The sequence below is a fragment of the Equus przewalskii genome, chromosome 5 (genome assembly GCF_037783145.1).
Source record: "Equus przewalskii isolate Varuska chromosome 5, EquPr2, whole genome shotgun sequence".
Taxonomy (NCBI): Eukaryota; Metazoa; Chordata; class Mammalia; order Perissodactyla; family Equidae; genus Equus; species Equus przewalskii.
The window spans coordinates 85,722,251-85,738,666 of NC_091835.1; the positions used below are offsets into that span (position 1 = coordinate 85,722,251).

The 16,416-nt window shown below is 47.0% G+C and overlaps 1 pseudogene; it reads left to right on the forward strand.

Annotated features, from left to right (window-relative positions):
* Nucleotides 1-1,269: 1,269 nt before the first annotated feature.
* LOC103557407 (magnesium transporter MRS2 homolog, mitochondrial-like) lies at nucleotides 1,270-2,677 on the forward strand (annotated as a pseudogene).
* The last annotated feature ends 13,739 nt before the right edge of the window (nucleotides 2,678-16,416 follow it).

Sequence of the window (16,416 nt, forward strand, 5' to 3'; positions counted from 1 at the left end):
AGACAATCACTTTCCGTTGCTGAAGCTGCCCATGGTGTGAGAATGTGTTACCGCGGCCCCAGGACACTGACACGGAAAACGAGGAGGACAAGAGCCTGCTCCAAAATGTGTAACTTGGAGATTTTATTCTTATCTAATAAAACTAGTTAATTTTATTCTTATCTAAAAAATTTTATGCTTATCTAAAAAGTTAAATGCTGCAATCAAAATCAAGGGAGGTCAACAGTTTATCCAGAAAAGTTACTAAAGATAAAGCATATAAATGACAGATAATTCCTCATGGGATTTCAAAGAACTCTACTGTTAAAAATTTAATAGTCAACAGTTTTCAAATGACTTCTGATGCAGCTTTTAGGAATTGTTCGTTAAAATAATTAGAAACAATAGAGAAGAAAGTGTCATAATCACAATAATACTAAGATCTCAGACCGGCAGTCAACCTTCCGCCAAAATCTAGTCTACACAGAGACCACAAGCTGAGGGACTGGATTAAGACTCCATTTCAAGTCTATACATGTTTCCTCCTGACCCTGAGGAGGCCGTGGCCTGAACGGGGGCGAGAGGACGCCCCATTTCTCCAGCGCGGGGTCCTCACCATAGGACAAGTGCACAGCCACACGCCTCAAGATCAGCATTGCCTTTCTCCCGTCCCAGTCAGTGTCTAACTTTCCACATTCACTCAGAAACTGAATTTCTTGAATGTAACAGGCAGAAATGAGGCAAGACGAATCAGCAGGGGTGGATGCATGCTCCCGGGTGGCTTTTTCATGGTGTTTGTGGAAGGGCTGCTGACGACTATTCTAGATCTTTCCGCCACTGGGCACAGGCGAGGCCACTTTCATGGTCAATGAGATGCAGGCAGAGGTGATGGCGGCACTCCTGGGGAAGCTCGGAAAGCCAGGGTGTGGCCCACACGCTCTTCCCCTTCCTGCTGCCACGCGCTAGAGGAAGCTCAGCTTGCCATGGAGCCCGCATCAGCCTGGGGCCCTGAGTGACTGCGACGAGCGGGGCTCACTGACAGCCCGCCCTCAATGCGGAGAACGAGCAAGAAAACTAACAAAACAACAGCTTCCCTTGTGCTGAACCACCAAGGGTCACGGCTGCCTTACTGAGGAAGGACCCAGCCCAGGCTGCACACAGCTGGAGGAAGAGCCAGGAGGAGCCCCCACAGTCGTTCTGGCATGGCGACTTCTTATGAACCACCCTGGTTCAGAGAATATAAGACCAAGATTCTCGTTCTGTTTCCTCTTCAAATTACACCCAGCCGCGATGCAGTGAGGCCTAGCAGATGGCATTAGCCGATCAGAGGACTTCCATAATAAAACACCAACGTGGAGGTGCCCCATGTTCTCCTGTGAACCACCCTCCAGAATCACATTCCTGGGGAAAATTAAAGATTAAGAGGCAGCCACTGCCCGTCGGGTGCTCGCGAGGGGTCCAGGAGCCACGAAGGGCTGGGGTCTGCCGCCGCCTCCTTCTCCTCCACGCTCCAGCACCCTGAGACACCTGTCGATCCTGACCTGCTCCCCCAGCAGCAGGGCTGCCCGGCACCCCTGTGCACTCTGGCCCTGGGCCTGACCCCTGCGGCTGCACAGCTGGACTGCTGGGAGGGAGCCAGGCCGTGCTGCCGTGCAGGCCGTGGGCTCTGGGTGGCAGGTGAAACGCACTGGTTTCGAACTTCTGATGTCTCTCAAGCTGCTTTAGCCACGGTATCCCCAGTATTTACTGTGACAAAATTTGATGAAGAGGGAAATGTTATTTCTTTTGAAGGGAGAAAACTGACTTATATCAAGAATTAGGTCTTCAAGCCAGAGATGTGAGGTTCTAGCATTTAATGGCACCACAACCAGAAACAATAGGATTATCATGAGGATGGAGTATTTGCAAGCTGTGATAACCCCAGAGTGTCTTCGGATATTAGATTATAGTAATTCAAACTTAGAGCAGTGGCTATTCCGGGACTCACTTCACAGTTGGCTGGAGAGGGTCGACTTGTCACACACCCTCTCCCGTTTGCATTTAGAGCTGTAGAGGCACTCCTGAGGTATCGGCAGAAACTTAGCATCTTGCAGCCACTGAGCCTCGAGACACTGGAAGCTTCAGTGGATCCCAAACATCCTTCTGTAGACAGCAAACTGCACAGTGTACTACAAAATGGCAAAAGTCTACCAGAGGTAGAAATGGATATTAAAATTTCTAAAGAGTCGCTTTTGGAGGTCTTGGAGGAAGAGGGGTTGCTGGAAGAGTTCTGTCTGACAAGATGGAGTGACCCGCAAGTCTCTGAAGAGAACCGCGCTGGGGCTGACGGCACAGAAGACGTGGAGCTGCTGTTGGAACACTGCTACCGAGCGGCTGAGGATCTCCGCAGCGCAGCCCGCGAACTTCGGGGCTGACTGACGGTTCACAAAGAATTACGTTCTTCAGTCTGGACAGCACCGTAGCGAGATGGCGAGGAGGAGCCTGCAGCTGACCGTGGGAACCTGCTCTGTTCCACTCTGTGGACTAACGGCAGTTGCTTTTGGAGTGAATTTGGAGTCTTGCCTCGCAGAGGACCGTAGAGTGTCTGGCTGGTTACAGGAATCCCGGTCGTGGGAAGCGGCCTCGTCTGGAGGCGTTTGCTGTCATTCTTGGACGACAGCTTGAAGCTCCTTTGCCCCCTGGGATGGTCTTTACCTAAAAAGACCCTCCAGGCAGAGAGAAGGATGGAAACAAAACACAGCTTCCGGCCGGGTGGACTCAGATCAAGCAGGAGCGTCCTCACGCACTGTCCACCGTTAGGAACAGCCCAGCGGGAACTGAATTATTTTTTTATGCTAGTCCAGGAAACTTCAGATACTCTTTTATTATTTCCTTTCATAGAGTCAGAGTCTTGATAAAAATCACGGATACTTGAATTATAATGTCTGCTGGTAAAAATACTGTGGCAGTCACAATCCTGGAACTTAATTGCATTTTCAGAATTCTGAGTAAAGAAGCAAGCTGCTTGCTTTGTAAAAAGCCAAAACTCTATTTCCTACAAAATTAAAATGCCGTTTTAATAGACATGATGTGAGGCATGGAGGGGTTAACTTAACAAGAGTAGATTGTTGGCCAGCCTCAGTGGCCTAGTGGTTAAATTTGGTGCGCTCCACTTCGATGGCCCGGGTTCGGTTCCCGGGCACAGACCTACACCACTTGTCTGTCAGTGGTTCTGCTGTGGCAGCGACCCACATGCAGAAAGAGGAAGACTGGCAACAGATGTTAGCTCAGGGTGAATCTTCCCCAGCAAAAAAAGAGAGAAAAGAATAGATTGATGTATAGATTTTATTTAATTTATACATATCAAGAAGAGCGAGATTTCGTGCCAAAGGAAGCCTGGAAACTTCACGCAGCCCCAGTTCGAGATCAGGCAGCCGTAGATTGAGTCAGTACAGAGAGTCACGTTCTTTCGAATTTCCTGACTCTCACGTGACTGAAAAGCTACCAAAATATATACTAACGTCAAAACAAACTCTAGAATTTTGTGCTTTAAATCAATCCTTGATAAACCTTCTTTTCTCGCATTTGCCCCCTTCTAATATAAGGTGAATAAAAAGAAGGAAATGGCAGTTTAACATCAGCTTTATATGGATTCCAGTTACTTAAGATTTCACTTTCTCGACCCCTGAAACTATTTTTCTTTCCAGCTACTGGAGCAGTGCTTTTGTTCCTATCACTGAACCTCTGGGTAAATGGACCCCTAAACCTCCTGATATGACATATGAGGGCATCAGGCGTCCCCAGCATCAGCAGGGGATGCATTTCTTTTATTATGACTACAATCGTGGTGCCAGAGCTGCTCTGGATGCTGTGGAATCTTCCACATGTGCTGCTTCTGGAGCCAGCATGACTATAATGTTCTGCTGAAACTGCACTTAACCTCCAGAAAATATTAAAAAAGCCGTTAAGACGTTAAGTAGGATCGCAGCTTTGAGACTACAAATATTAGCCGTTTGTTTTAAACAATGGGTTTTGTTTTAAACCCAAGTCTGATTGAGAACATAACAAGGGTCACAGTTCTGGAGTTTATTAATCCTCTTGTTGTAGGAAGCCCAGCAGTCAGCTTTTGAGGTGCTGTGTACAGACTGGCGATGCTGAGGCAGAAGTGACGTTCCCTCGTTGGCTGTGGCCTCCGCTATCTCTCCTGGGATGGGGGTGGTTCCTTCCAGGCCTCACAAGCTGAAGAACTCTCTCTGCGACCCATCTCGTCATGAGCCTCCTGAAGAGTTAACGGGACATACCAGGTTGACACAGACCCTCCCCAAACCCACTAAAAGCAAAAGAAACACCTCAGGATCTCAGAATTTGGTGTAGCCAACGATCATACCCAACTCTCACAGTATCTTCTAAGATGGAGTCGGCCCTAGAAGGAACCATGACTTCAGCCTCCCCAGAATGCCAGCCAGATTCGGTTGTCTATTGTCTGTCACATGCCGCGTCTGCTGGGCAGGGGCTGGGGTGAGGGCGGAATTCACCTGCACAGACTCTCTCCTCTGTCAGAGGCTGGCGTTGAGCCCTCGCTGAGCCTTCCTTTCACAACTGATGAAATCTGCCATTTCGCCCGCTCACGGCCTCAGTTCCCACACGTCTAGCGCCCTGGCACCACAAGGAGAGCAGGTTCGCCCAGAGAGAGCGCTTGCCCATCTCTGCAAGGGAGCTTTCTCGCCCTGTTTGCCAGGGGCTGTTGCCACCCCTCTCACCAGAGAATTAACAGGCTTGGGAACGCCCCCTCCTTGGAAGGCGTCCCCCCCCTCACACTTGGTTGAGTGCTCTCCTTTCCCTGTCATCTAATTCTTCAGTCAGCTGGCCCCGCTTACAAAGACTCTGCAGCCGGTCCTTGCAGTTAGAAGTCAACAGCTAAGCCATTTGTCCTCCTTCTTGATAAATGCGGCAAAGCATTCACACATCTTCCACATAAAGAAACAATCTCATCGTTAAAAAAATCCACAACATCCCTAAAAATGGGCAGAAAACATGGGTAGAAAATTCCCAGAACAAATACAGACGACCAGTAAGTATGCAAAAATGTTCAATCTTAATGCAACGTATATAATAACATAAATATAATAAATTTTGCCAATACATTTAGAAAATACTAAGAAAATTTATTTTCAGTGTTGGGGAGGGACACGAGCATGCAGAACACGGTAAATTGGTACAAATGAGTGGATAAAATGAATGAATAGCTGAATGAATGTAGAGAAGCTTTCAAAAGCTTGTTGACCATTTATGTTAAGAACGTTTAAAAAGTTTTAGCCCCTTGTCTCAGTAATTCAGCTACTAGGAATTTATAACAAAGATTTAATCAGAGATGTGAACAAAGATGCTCAGCACAGTATTGTTTATAATGGTGAAAAATAAAGAATAAATTAGAAACAAAATAAAGAGTTAATAAGTCATAATATATTCATAAGGTGGAATATTTTATAACCCATATAAATGGCATATAAAAAGAATTTTTACTTTGGAAAAAACCCTGACTTTACTTTTCATTTTGAAATAAATGTTTCACTTATAGAAAAGTTGTAACAACAGTACAAAGAATGTTCATAAACCTAGATTAAAGAGTTTTAACATTTTGTCCAGATTTTAATGTTTTTGTCTTTATTCTCCGTGTGTGTATAAATACGTTTCTCCCACCAGGACCATTTGAGAGTAGGTTCCATATTCACGCCCCCTCACCCCGTTTACTTCAGTCGGTCTTTCCTAAGACAGGAATGTCCTTTTACACAATCACAGCACACATACCAAATTCAGGAAATTTAACATGACGCAATTCTGTGATCTACTCCACAATCTGTGTTGCAATGTCATCAGTTGTCCCAATTGTGTCCTTTATAGCAATTTTTCCCCAGTCGGGGATGACATGTTACATTTTAGCTGTCACATCTCTCTAGACGTTTTTGCTGTGGAAGCTTCTTCAGCCTTTCTTATCTTTTATGACGCTGAAACTTCTGAAGAGTACAGGAAATTATTCTGTTGAATGTTTCTCAATTTGTGTTTATCCAGTGTTTCCTCATGATTGGATTCAGATTATGCATTTTTGGCTAAGGTGTCACATTATTGATGTATCATTCTCAGGAAATTGCTCCTTATTGTTGACATTATTTTGATTATTTGATTAAGGAGTTAGCTACCATATTCACCTTTTTTCCTTTTGAAATTAATAAGTAACTTGTAGGAAAACACTTTGGGATGTTGTAAAGATCCTGTTTGTGATCAAACCTCCCGCTGTTGGAAGACCGTTGCCTGAATCCCTTCTTACTATTACAGTTGCAAAATGGCGATTTTCTGACGTCATCCTTTCTTCACTGTTTCTATGTTTATTAGCCAGCCTTCTGCCATAAAGAACACCTGCCTCTCCTTCCTTATCTACAGCACTCGTTTGGTGTCTCACAGCCAGAACCTGGGCTCTCTGCTCACGGTCTCATGAGGCTGGAATCCAGGCATCCCCAGGGCTGTGCTTCCCGCCTGGAGTCAGAGGTCCTCTCTCAAGCTCATGCAGGCTGTTGGCTGATTCAGTTCCGTGCGGGTAAAGACTGAGGTCTCTCTTTTCTTGCTGGTTGTCGACTGGGCCCGTTTTCAGCTCTCCTAGGAACCACTGCTGTCCCACATGTGGTCCTCTGCATGGTTGTTTGCTCCTTCAGGGTCAGCAGGAGACTCTCCCTTGTCTGCGCTGATGAAGTCGTATGCAGCGCAACCCGAGGACGGAAGAAACTCTCCCATCACCTTGCTCATATTGATGCGGGCTCGGGAGCCGAAGAGTTGAAAGAAAGATATCTTGGACTCTCAAGATCTGGTAATAGTGCTCCCTTATTCAGAGAACAACATGGGAACAGGACCCATAGGCAGTGAGAGCTGCAGCGTGGGGACAGGGCCCATGGGCAGTGAGAGCTGCAGCGTGGGGACAGGACCCATGGGCAGTGAGAGCTGCAGCGTGGGGACAGGACATGTGGGCAGTGAGAGCTGCAGCGTGGGGACAGGGCCCAGGGGCAGTGAGAGCTGCAGCGTGGGGACAGGGCCCAGGGGCAGTGAGAGCTGCAGCGTGGGGACAGGGCCCATGGGCAGTGAGAGCTGCAGCGTGGGGACAGGGCCCAGGGGCAGTGAGAGCTGCAGCGTGGGGACAGGGCCCAGGGGCAGTGAGAGCTGCAGCGTGGGGACAGGACCCATGGGCAGTGAGAGCTGCAGCGTGGGGACAGGGCCCAGGGGCAGTGAGAGCTGCAGCGTGGGGACAGGGCCCATGGGCAGTGAGAGCTGCAGGTGTGGGGACAGGGCCCAGGGGCAGTGAGAGCTGCAGGTGTGGGGACAGGGCCCAGGGGCAGGTGAGAGCTGCAGCGTGGGGACAGGGCCCAGGGGCAGTAATAGCTGCAGTGTGGGGAAAGAGCCCATGGGCAATGAGAGCTGCAGTGGGTTGAGGGCAGGGCTACATTTATAAGGCATAGGCATGTGAGTTATTTCTTTACAAGACAAAGGAAAGATCACGTGAAAAAAAAGGTCATTAAATGGTATCAGTGCAGGTGGGGTCTGGTTATCGGGTGGTTGTATAACTTTGGCTACGAGTCAGGTCGGATCAGGTCAGGACGTCCTGTACTTCCGGGAGGATGACAGAGATTGGTATGGAGGCCAGGAGGCCTTGGGCTTTTCTCCCTGGGCCAGCCTTGATCCTCATCAATATGAAATAACCTAACGAGGGAGCCACGCTCCCATCACATTCAGTCATAGTGTTTCCTAAAAGTACATCAGTCAACAGTAACTTGAATTACTTCTACTTCACCAATATTCCTTTCAATTTGTTTTGCCCTTCATTTGAAATTCAATGGGTTCATTTGCTTCTGTTTGCATTCCATTTTAGGCACTTTCTCCCATCTTTGTTGGTTTTTTAAATGTGTATGACATTAGCATGCTTCCAGGTCAAAACTATACAAAACTGTACACGTGCTCAAGGCAGCGGTACTCACGTCTCTACCCTCCCCCATCTTCCCCTCCCGATAGGCAACCGATTGTATTTAGTTTCTGGTTTACCCTTCCTGTTATTTTTGCAAAATTGATTTTTAAAAATGCAGGATGTTTTCTTATTTCCTTGTTTCTAACAGAAAATTTAGTGTACTGTAGACGCTCTTTTGTACTTATCCTAGAAATCCAATCAATTCACAGATATTCTTCTTTTTAAAAATGCATAGGTGTATGATACTACACTGCTTGTTTGTATCATAGTTTACTCAACCAATTTGCTATGCCTAAGCATTTAAATAGTTTGCAATATTTTGCAATTACAAGTAACGTTGCCAGGAATAACCTTTCGCATATGTGTGTCCGTATTCTTGGAGGTGCATCTTCAGGGTCAGTCCCTAGAAGTCGATTGCCGAGTCAAAGGGTAAAGCTGTACGTAGCGTTGTTAAGATGTTGTCATATCGTCCTTGGAGTGTTTCCTGGCACCAACAACCAGTTCCCTGATTCTCCAGATGCCAAGTGGGTGGCCGGCAATTCACTTCACTTCTGACATTGCCTGGGCTTAGCACAGACCCCGCAGGTCAAGGAGTCAGTCCCACAGGACGGCTCCCATTTCAGATGCTAGTCCCAAGTCCAGGGCCACCTTCGGACCAAGTGGCCCTAAATTAGGAGTCCCCAGGACCCCTATCAGGTTTGAGAATTCACTAGAATGGCTCACGAACACAGGGAAAGACTGTATTTACATTTACCAGCTTATTATAAAGGATACAGCTCAGGAACAGCCCCATGGAAGAGACGCACAGGGCAAGGTCTGGGGGGCGGGGCGCAGAGCTTCAAGCCCTCTCCAGGCCCGGCCCCCAGCGCCTCGCTGTGCTCACTGGCCCAGCTCATGGAATCTCCTCGCTCAGAGTCTTTATAGAGCTTGAGCCCCAGCCCCGCCGCCCTCCCCGCCCCAGAGGTCAGGGGTGAGGCTGAAAGTTCCAGCCTTCCAATCACTTGCTCTTTCCGGTGGCCAGCCCCATCCTGAGACTCTGCAGGGGTCCCACTCGGGTCATCTCATCAGCATGAACTCCTCCCTGTGCTCAAAGCGGCTGGTTAGGAATGGCAAAAGACACCCAATCACCCAGGCAATGCCAAGGCTTTTAGGAGCTCTGTGCCAGGAACCTGGAGAAAAACCAAACTGATTATTTATTATTATACCACACCCTCTGCATAGATTGCTCCACTCTGCATTCCCACCGACACTGAGCGAATTGCTCACTTTCTTCTCAGCCTTGTTAAGCTTTTACATTTTTGCCAATCTGATGGCTGGATAAAATATCTCAATTTCCTTTCAATTTGCATTTCTCTTATTATGAATAAAATTGGGCATCTCTTTACACGTTTATATAGTAAAGGCTGTGTATATTTATATACATACATATTTATATATGTATTAATTGCCTTTATAGCTCATGTTCATTTTTTTTCCTTTTTTCCTTTCTTTTCTTTCTTTCTTTTTTTTGTGAGGAAGATTGGCCCTGAGCTAACATCTGTGCCAATCTTCCTCTATTTTATGTGGGATGCTGCCACAGTGTGGCTTGATGAGTGGTGCTAGGTCTGTGCCCAGGATCTGAACCTGCCAAGCTCAGGCCATCAAAGCAGAGTGTGCAAACTTAACCACTATGCCACCAGGCTGGTCCCATCATATCCATTTTTTCTATAGGATTTTTGGTCTTTTTTTCCTTCAATTTTTACAAGTTTTTTAATATATTAGGGAAATGAATACTTTGTGATATATGTAGCAAATATTTATTCACAACGTGTCATTTGTCCTGTGACTTTGCTTATAGTGTATTTTTGTTGTCATGCAAAAGTTTTCAATTTTTATATAGTCAAATTTATCTATTTTTAAAATTGCATCTGAATTCTGTCATCTTCAGACAGCTTTCCCTCCACTTGGGCTGTAGAGAAAATCATTCCTGTCTTCTTCTAGCGTTGTGTACATCAGTTTTTTAACATTTAGCTCTCTGATTCATTGAGTTTATTCTCAAGAGTGGTGTGATGAATCGATCAGACTTTAGCTTTAAAAGAATTTTTAATGATGTGGAAAAAATACACTTAGTAATGACAACTCCAGAAAAGGAAGATACAAAATTGCATGTACAATGTGACCTCCACATACATACATGGAACACATATTAGAAGGAAATGCACAGAGATGTTACAAATGCTTGCATTTGGTTAGTAGCGCTATGGAGAATTTAAAATTTTTTCTTCAATATGCTTTTCATAATTTCTATAATGAACATGTATTACTTTATAATCAGAAAGAAAAGCAGGACCTGGTCTTTAACTTAAAAAAAAAAAAGGCTTGGCCCTGGTTTTTTTTTCAGTCTGAAAAGGAGACTTAGAAAATATATACGTAGTTGAAGCAAAAAAGAATAGGATCAGCATACACTTCTCCCTCTTCTCTGAGCGTCTCCGCCTCTCCGCGTGTTTTTGTCCCCCGTTTTCTTACTCCCCTTGTCTTACATCGCAGTAAAATACAGGCAGAAAATGAGCAAGGCTTCCTCAGCGTATCATTTTATTGCTGCAAAAGCAACTTGGGGTTAATTCTTTCATAAAACACCACCGCAGGTTATGACAGGAGCTCGGAGACACCGCGATGCTCACGGATCATGGGAAGGCTTCTGGCCGCACAGTCCCTTCCCCCTCAGCCAACAGTCTGGAACCAGCAACAGGGTGACCTGTCACAGGCCTTCTCTGTGTTGTCCTGGAGGGTGTAACATTGCAGGCCGTTCATTTCAGCAGCTGAGTGGTCAGGGGAGAATCAGTGCTTCCTTTCTTTCACGGCCCTGGTGGTGTGCAGCTGGACAGCTAATGCCAGATGGCTCCATGGGAGGCAGGGCCAACAGAGCTGTACTCCGCCTGCCCCAGGGGAGAGCTGTGCAGCGCGGCTCTCAGGGTTGCCGCGCCCCGCGCTTAGAGGAACGTCCACTGAGTGCTCACGTGTGGGGCAGGCTGTCTCGTGAAGGCGTCATGCAGCTCTGCACGGCAGGCACATCACAGCGTCACATACGTCACACATGTCACAGGTGCAGGCCAGTAACTCTCCCCGGCTCAGCCAGCCTGGGGGCGGCTGCGCTAGAGTCTGAGCAAAGTCAGAGATCCAAAGGCTATTCTGACGCATCGGGCGAAGCGTCAGTCCCGAGAAACAGTAGCTTAACACGTCTCCACCCTTCAGTGAGTCCCAAGACTTCCCGATGGGACGAGGCCTCCTCCGAAGACGTTGTCCAGTGGGCTGTCTCAACGCAGGTTCTGCGAGAAAAGGAAACTCCACCAACAACGATTGGAATATCATCTTCTCATTTCTTCCCAGGACGATGGCACAGAACAACTAGTAACACTGATGTGAAAGACAGCGTTTAATTCAGTACACAACGGGGTGCCCTGGGGCATTGGGTCTCTCTCTCTGTCCTTCCCTCTCTCTTGAGAAGGTTGCGAGGGTAACAAGCCTACACTGTCCTTATCAGCTGAATCCTCCTAGGTCCATTAACAACCCCCGGAGGGGGCCTTTTACTCAGGACTTCATGTTGACAATAAAACATAAATGATGTATTGCATGTCAGTTACTCTGCTGTCGATCTAAGCAGCCATTCACAACACAGCACACGACAGACTACACCTGGGAGACTTCTGGTATTTGCTCTCGTCCTCCCTTGTTGAGGGAAGATGGATCCTGAGCTGGGAGGACCGAAGCGGCGTCTGTCTATCTGTCTTGTTCGTCTTTGTTCGGTGGCTCTCTTTGGAGCTTCCTACTGGAGTGGGATTTACGCGCTGCGACTTAGGTTAATACAGTTGCTTAGAGTTCAAACTTCAATTACAAAATCTTCCTCAAGGCTATTGCATACCTTCAGGCGGGGTTGCTTCCGGTTTGCAGCTCCTGCGGTGAAGGCCTGGAGAAGCTTGATCCCTGTGCGTGTTCTTTAAATCCTGAATAACCAGAACCTCCTCTTCTCCTCGTCTCTCTTTCTTTCTCACTGTCCCTGAAACTTGCTTTTTTTCCCAAAAGAGATTAACATTCAGGTTAAGTACCAGCTGATGCCGGTGTCCCCATAACTTCACGAGTCCCCTGGTTCTCGGCTGGAGTGACAAGTTGGTTGCTTCATGCTGGCTCACATTTAAGCAAAACCAGCAATGTTAGCTATCAACAACGGCTTGATGTCTCAGAAAATATCCTCATGCTGGATAGTTCAATGCCAAAGTTTGTTTTTTCAAACAAAAATAAAATGTTTCAGCAAAGTTTGCCTTTCTGTGTAAAAGAAGAAGTCATGCCATTCTTGGAGTGTTCTCAGTGAGGTTCGTGGGGTGTCTTGTGGACTGTAGCTTGGATCGACTGGTCTAGATGCCAGCGACATTGGTGACAACGTGAAAAACGTCACGAGGCATCCTCAGTTCTCTGGTTTTTCACTCTTGGATACTTGATGCAGCAGAACGATGCCAGAATTCCTGGACTCCTTCTTTGTTTCGTCCTCTCTTAAGCCTCTAGTGAGGGGAGGGCGGTTCAGAGTGTGGGCGCTAAGTGGGGACCAGAGCACAGCTCCACGGTCCCTCGGTAATCATGCTACCAACCGGGAGCTGGGAGGGGAGAGGAAGGCACAGTATCCGCACAAAGACGTACCAAGGATCCGTCTAATCACACTCAAAGTCGACATTTACTGAGGGCTCAGCAGAGCCAGGCCTTACTAACAACTTCTGTGGGTTAGCTCATTCACTCCTCACAACCACCCCCTTAGGAGGATTCTAGTATACTTGTTTTCATTTTATAGGTGAGAAAATTACGGTGAAGAAAGGTTAAATACCTTGTCCAAGGTCACACAGCCTGTGTGATGGAGCCCAGATCCAAACTCAGGCTGTCTGACTACCCTGTACCACACCGTCCTGAATAAACAAAGATGTTCACAAAATGTGAGCTACCTCTGGGATCCTTGCAAGCTGCTTAAAGCACTGGACATCCAAGTGGGAAAACCCCCCTTAAAGAACTAGACTCAGCGCCGGCCCCATGGCCGAGTTGGCGCACTCTGCTTCGGCAGCCCAGGGTTTCGCCAGTTCGGATCCTGGGCGCGGACATGGCACCGCTCGTCAGGCCACGCTGAGGGGGCGTCCCTCATAGCAGAGCCAGAGGCCCTCACAACTAGAATATTAAAAAAAACAGCTAGACTCAGAAGCCTTTTAATGGTGCTAACAGTCAGGGCTGAGCAGCTAGAGTAGTACCGTCCGTTATCGGTTGCCGCTGTCTTGGGGAAGAGTGAAGTCTGACAAAAAAGGGTTTCCGCCAAGAGCAGCATGAGTTCGTTATCTGTGAGCTTAGGGTGTGCGCACTACTTAAACCCCCATTCGAGGACGCTAATCTTTCTCCCACGTCCCCAGTTTCTCCCTTCTTAGGACAGTTGAAAGAGAACTTTGCACATCCTCATGGCATTGGGTACGCAGGCCTTGTTCTGTATGTGGTCCTCTGTGGTCTGAAATGTGCCCAGGACTTGTTTTAAGCAGGCATGGTAAGACATGCCGGCGTGGAAATGGTTGTTGTCAAGGAAGCAGCTGAAGCTCACGGGTCCCTGGAAGTGGGAGGCCGGCTCATGGCGCAGGGCCACACGGGGCAGCGCCAGGTCGTGGAGGGGTGGAGGGAGCGAGAGCCTTTCCCTGGTCTCGTGGGAGGAATGAGTGAGGCAGGCTCAGCAGGGCAGACAGGTCTGGGATCAGCAGTGAGAGTCATTTTGGGGGCTCTGGGCATGGGCACTGCCCCCGGCTATCTGACGCTGGCCTTGGGATGGTGATGGTGGGGTATGGTGGCTAGGCCTAGGAAGGAGGCGGGTGAGGGCACAGGCGCTGTCTTGGTGGACCTGCATTTGAAGATTGTGCTGTCAGCCAGTGTTTGTATCTCCAGGAACCAGCTGACCCTGGGAGGGACCGTCTCTCCCCAGTGAGTGAGGCCCCAAGATGTCAAACGTCATAAAATGCAAACAGTGAGACCCGTGATTAAAGCACTCTAGTGTGTCTCTCCGCATTTGTTCAGAGAGCATCCTTGGTCCCAACCACTTCTTCCCTGAAGCGTGTGTCCCGGGGCACCTTGGCTGACACAGTAGGCAGTCGCTTCTCGAGGCTCAGCTTTCTCTCTGGCTGGTGAGGCTCCATCTCTGTTCTCTCTGTGGTGACGACTCTTTAAGCTTTAACAGCAGCTCTGTGGAGCCCCAAGCTTGTGCGGCTGTTAACAAAGGGGCTAGGAGCAGTGGCAAGAGCGGGGCAGCCTGTGTCCTCGTGGCCTCATTGAGCAGACCAGCCCCAGAGCCATGCCAGCGCCCTCAGGCAGGGCAGTCAGAGGGGCAGGCGGCCCGGGTGTGCCCCCACCCCGTCGTCTGACACCTGCCTGACGTGGGGCAGACCCAGAGCACACGGGTGCCCTCCGTGAGGAAAGGGGAGCAGCTCACCCGGGTAGAGAAATCTACAGAGGCTCTTTTGCACGTCTGAGACCCGGAGAACAAAGTCAAGTCCAATATATAGAGAATATTTGTTAATAATAATATTGAACATGATAACGAAATCGACAAACTTCTAGGCAGACTGGTCAAAACAAAAAGTGACAAAAAAGCAATACCGGGAATTGCAAACGCAATTGCTTTTTTAAATAATTAAGCATTACAAGTATTTTATGCCAGTAAATTTGAAAAATCTCAACGAAATAGGCAATTTTCTGGGAAAAAATTATCAAATCGTTCTTCAAACATGTCACAAACGTTGCTGCCTTAGGACTGTGCGCCTCCCGTTTCCTCTGCTTGACCATCCTTCACCCCGGGAGCTGTGCAGCTGGGCCCTCTCACTTCCCACAGACCATTCCCCAAATTACGTTTCTGTGAGGACTCCCCTGGACATTCGATTTAAAGCCCAGCCATTTTCACAGATTTCACTTCCCTTTTCTCTCTTTGCTCTTTTCTTTAATAGTGATCCCATCTAACATATTCCATATTTGACTTATTAATCTCGATTGTTGACTGCTTCTTTAAATGTAATCTAGGACAGCAAGGGTTTTTTAAAAAATCTGTTTAGTTCACTGTGGTACTTCTATCGCCTAAGTGTCTGGCACACAGGAAGTACCCAACGAATATTTGTTAAATGAATGTTATAATTAATTAATTTAAAAGTCCCAAAACTGCCCTATTGAATATGTATATAGAACATATTTATACATATATGGTCATAGCCAAATAGACTATAAGTAGGAAGGCAAGGATGGTTTAACATTTGAAAAACTATCAAATTAAATCACTCCATTTACTGCATTGAGACTGACAGAGAAATGCCATGTGCTTCTCTCAATAAAGCAGAAAAGAAAAACCAACTCAAAAAATACGCATAGAACGCAACCTCTCCTGTCTGATCAGTGAGTCTACCAAAAACTAAGAACAATTAGCCTAAACGGTGAAACTTCGGAAAGCACGTCCAGCGAGGGAAGAGGTAAGACAAGGAAGCTGCAGCCCTCCTCCCAGGGCCCCAGAGAACTGGAGTTCCCACCCCAAGGACTGACTCAAGGACAGGGAGGCACAAGGACTGGGAGGGGAGAGGCTGCACTCGTATTTGTAGACTGCGATGACCTTCCAAGAAAATTGAAAAGAAACTCCAGTTAACTTGTAAATTTTGGAGAATTCAGACTATCCAATCTAAGATTGATAGACAAAAACATGCCATACTAAACCCCAGTAATAAAGATTAGAAAATATAATAAAACAATTTAATTAGGCAAGACATTTATGGAGAATATTGCAGAACCATGTTAAAGAACGTAAAATAAATATAGTACAAGAACAAAAATATAATTGGGATACAGACACCAGATGATGCTGACCTTTGGGAGGGAAGACAATGTGCCTGGCAAAGAAAACATAGAGGTTTAATGCTTTACTTAAAGAAAAAACAGGGCCGGCCCAGTGGCATAGTGGTTAAGTTGGCACACTCCACTTTATTGGCCTGGGGTTCGTGGGTTCAGATCCTGGGCACAGACCTACACTATTCATCAAGCCATGCTGTGGTGGCATCCCACATATGAAATAGAGGAAGATTGGCACAGATGTTAGCTCAACAACAATCTTCCTCACCAAAAAAAAAAAGAAACAAAGAAAGAAAAAACACCTGAAGGGAATAAAAGTTACTATTTCTTCATTTTGGTGGTGAATATTTATCACAGTTGTTTATTACAGTTTCTATATTTTAGGACTCCCTCCTCCAATATAAATAAATGCAAAGAAGGATCTCATTAATCTGAGAAAAAGATCTTATGAAAAAATTAGGAAAGTTTCTTCATTGATTACTGAATCGATTAGCAGCTGGTGTGCACGGCCACATATAAATGTTTTCAGAAATACTACAAGGTCCTTAAATACCCTAACCTGGGCTTTTTAGACACACTCCCCT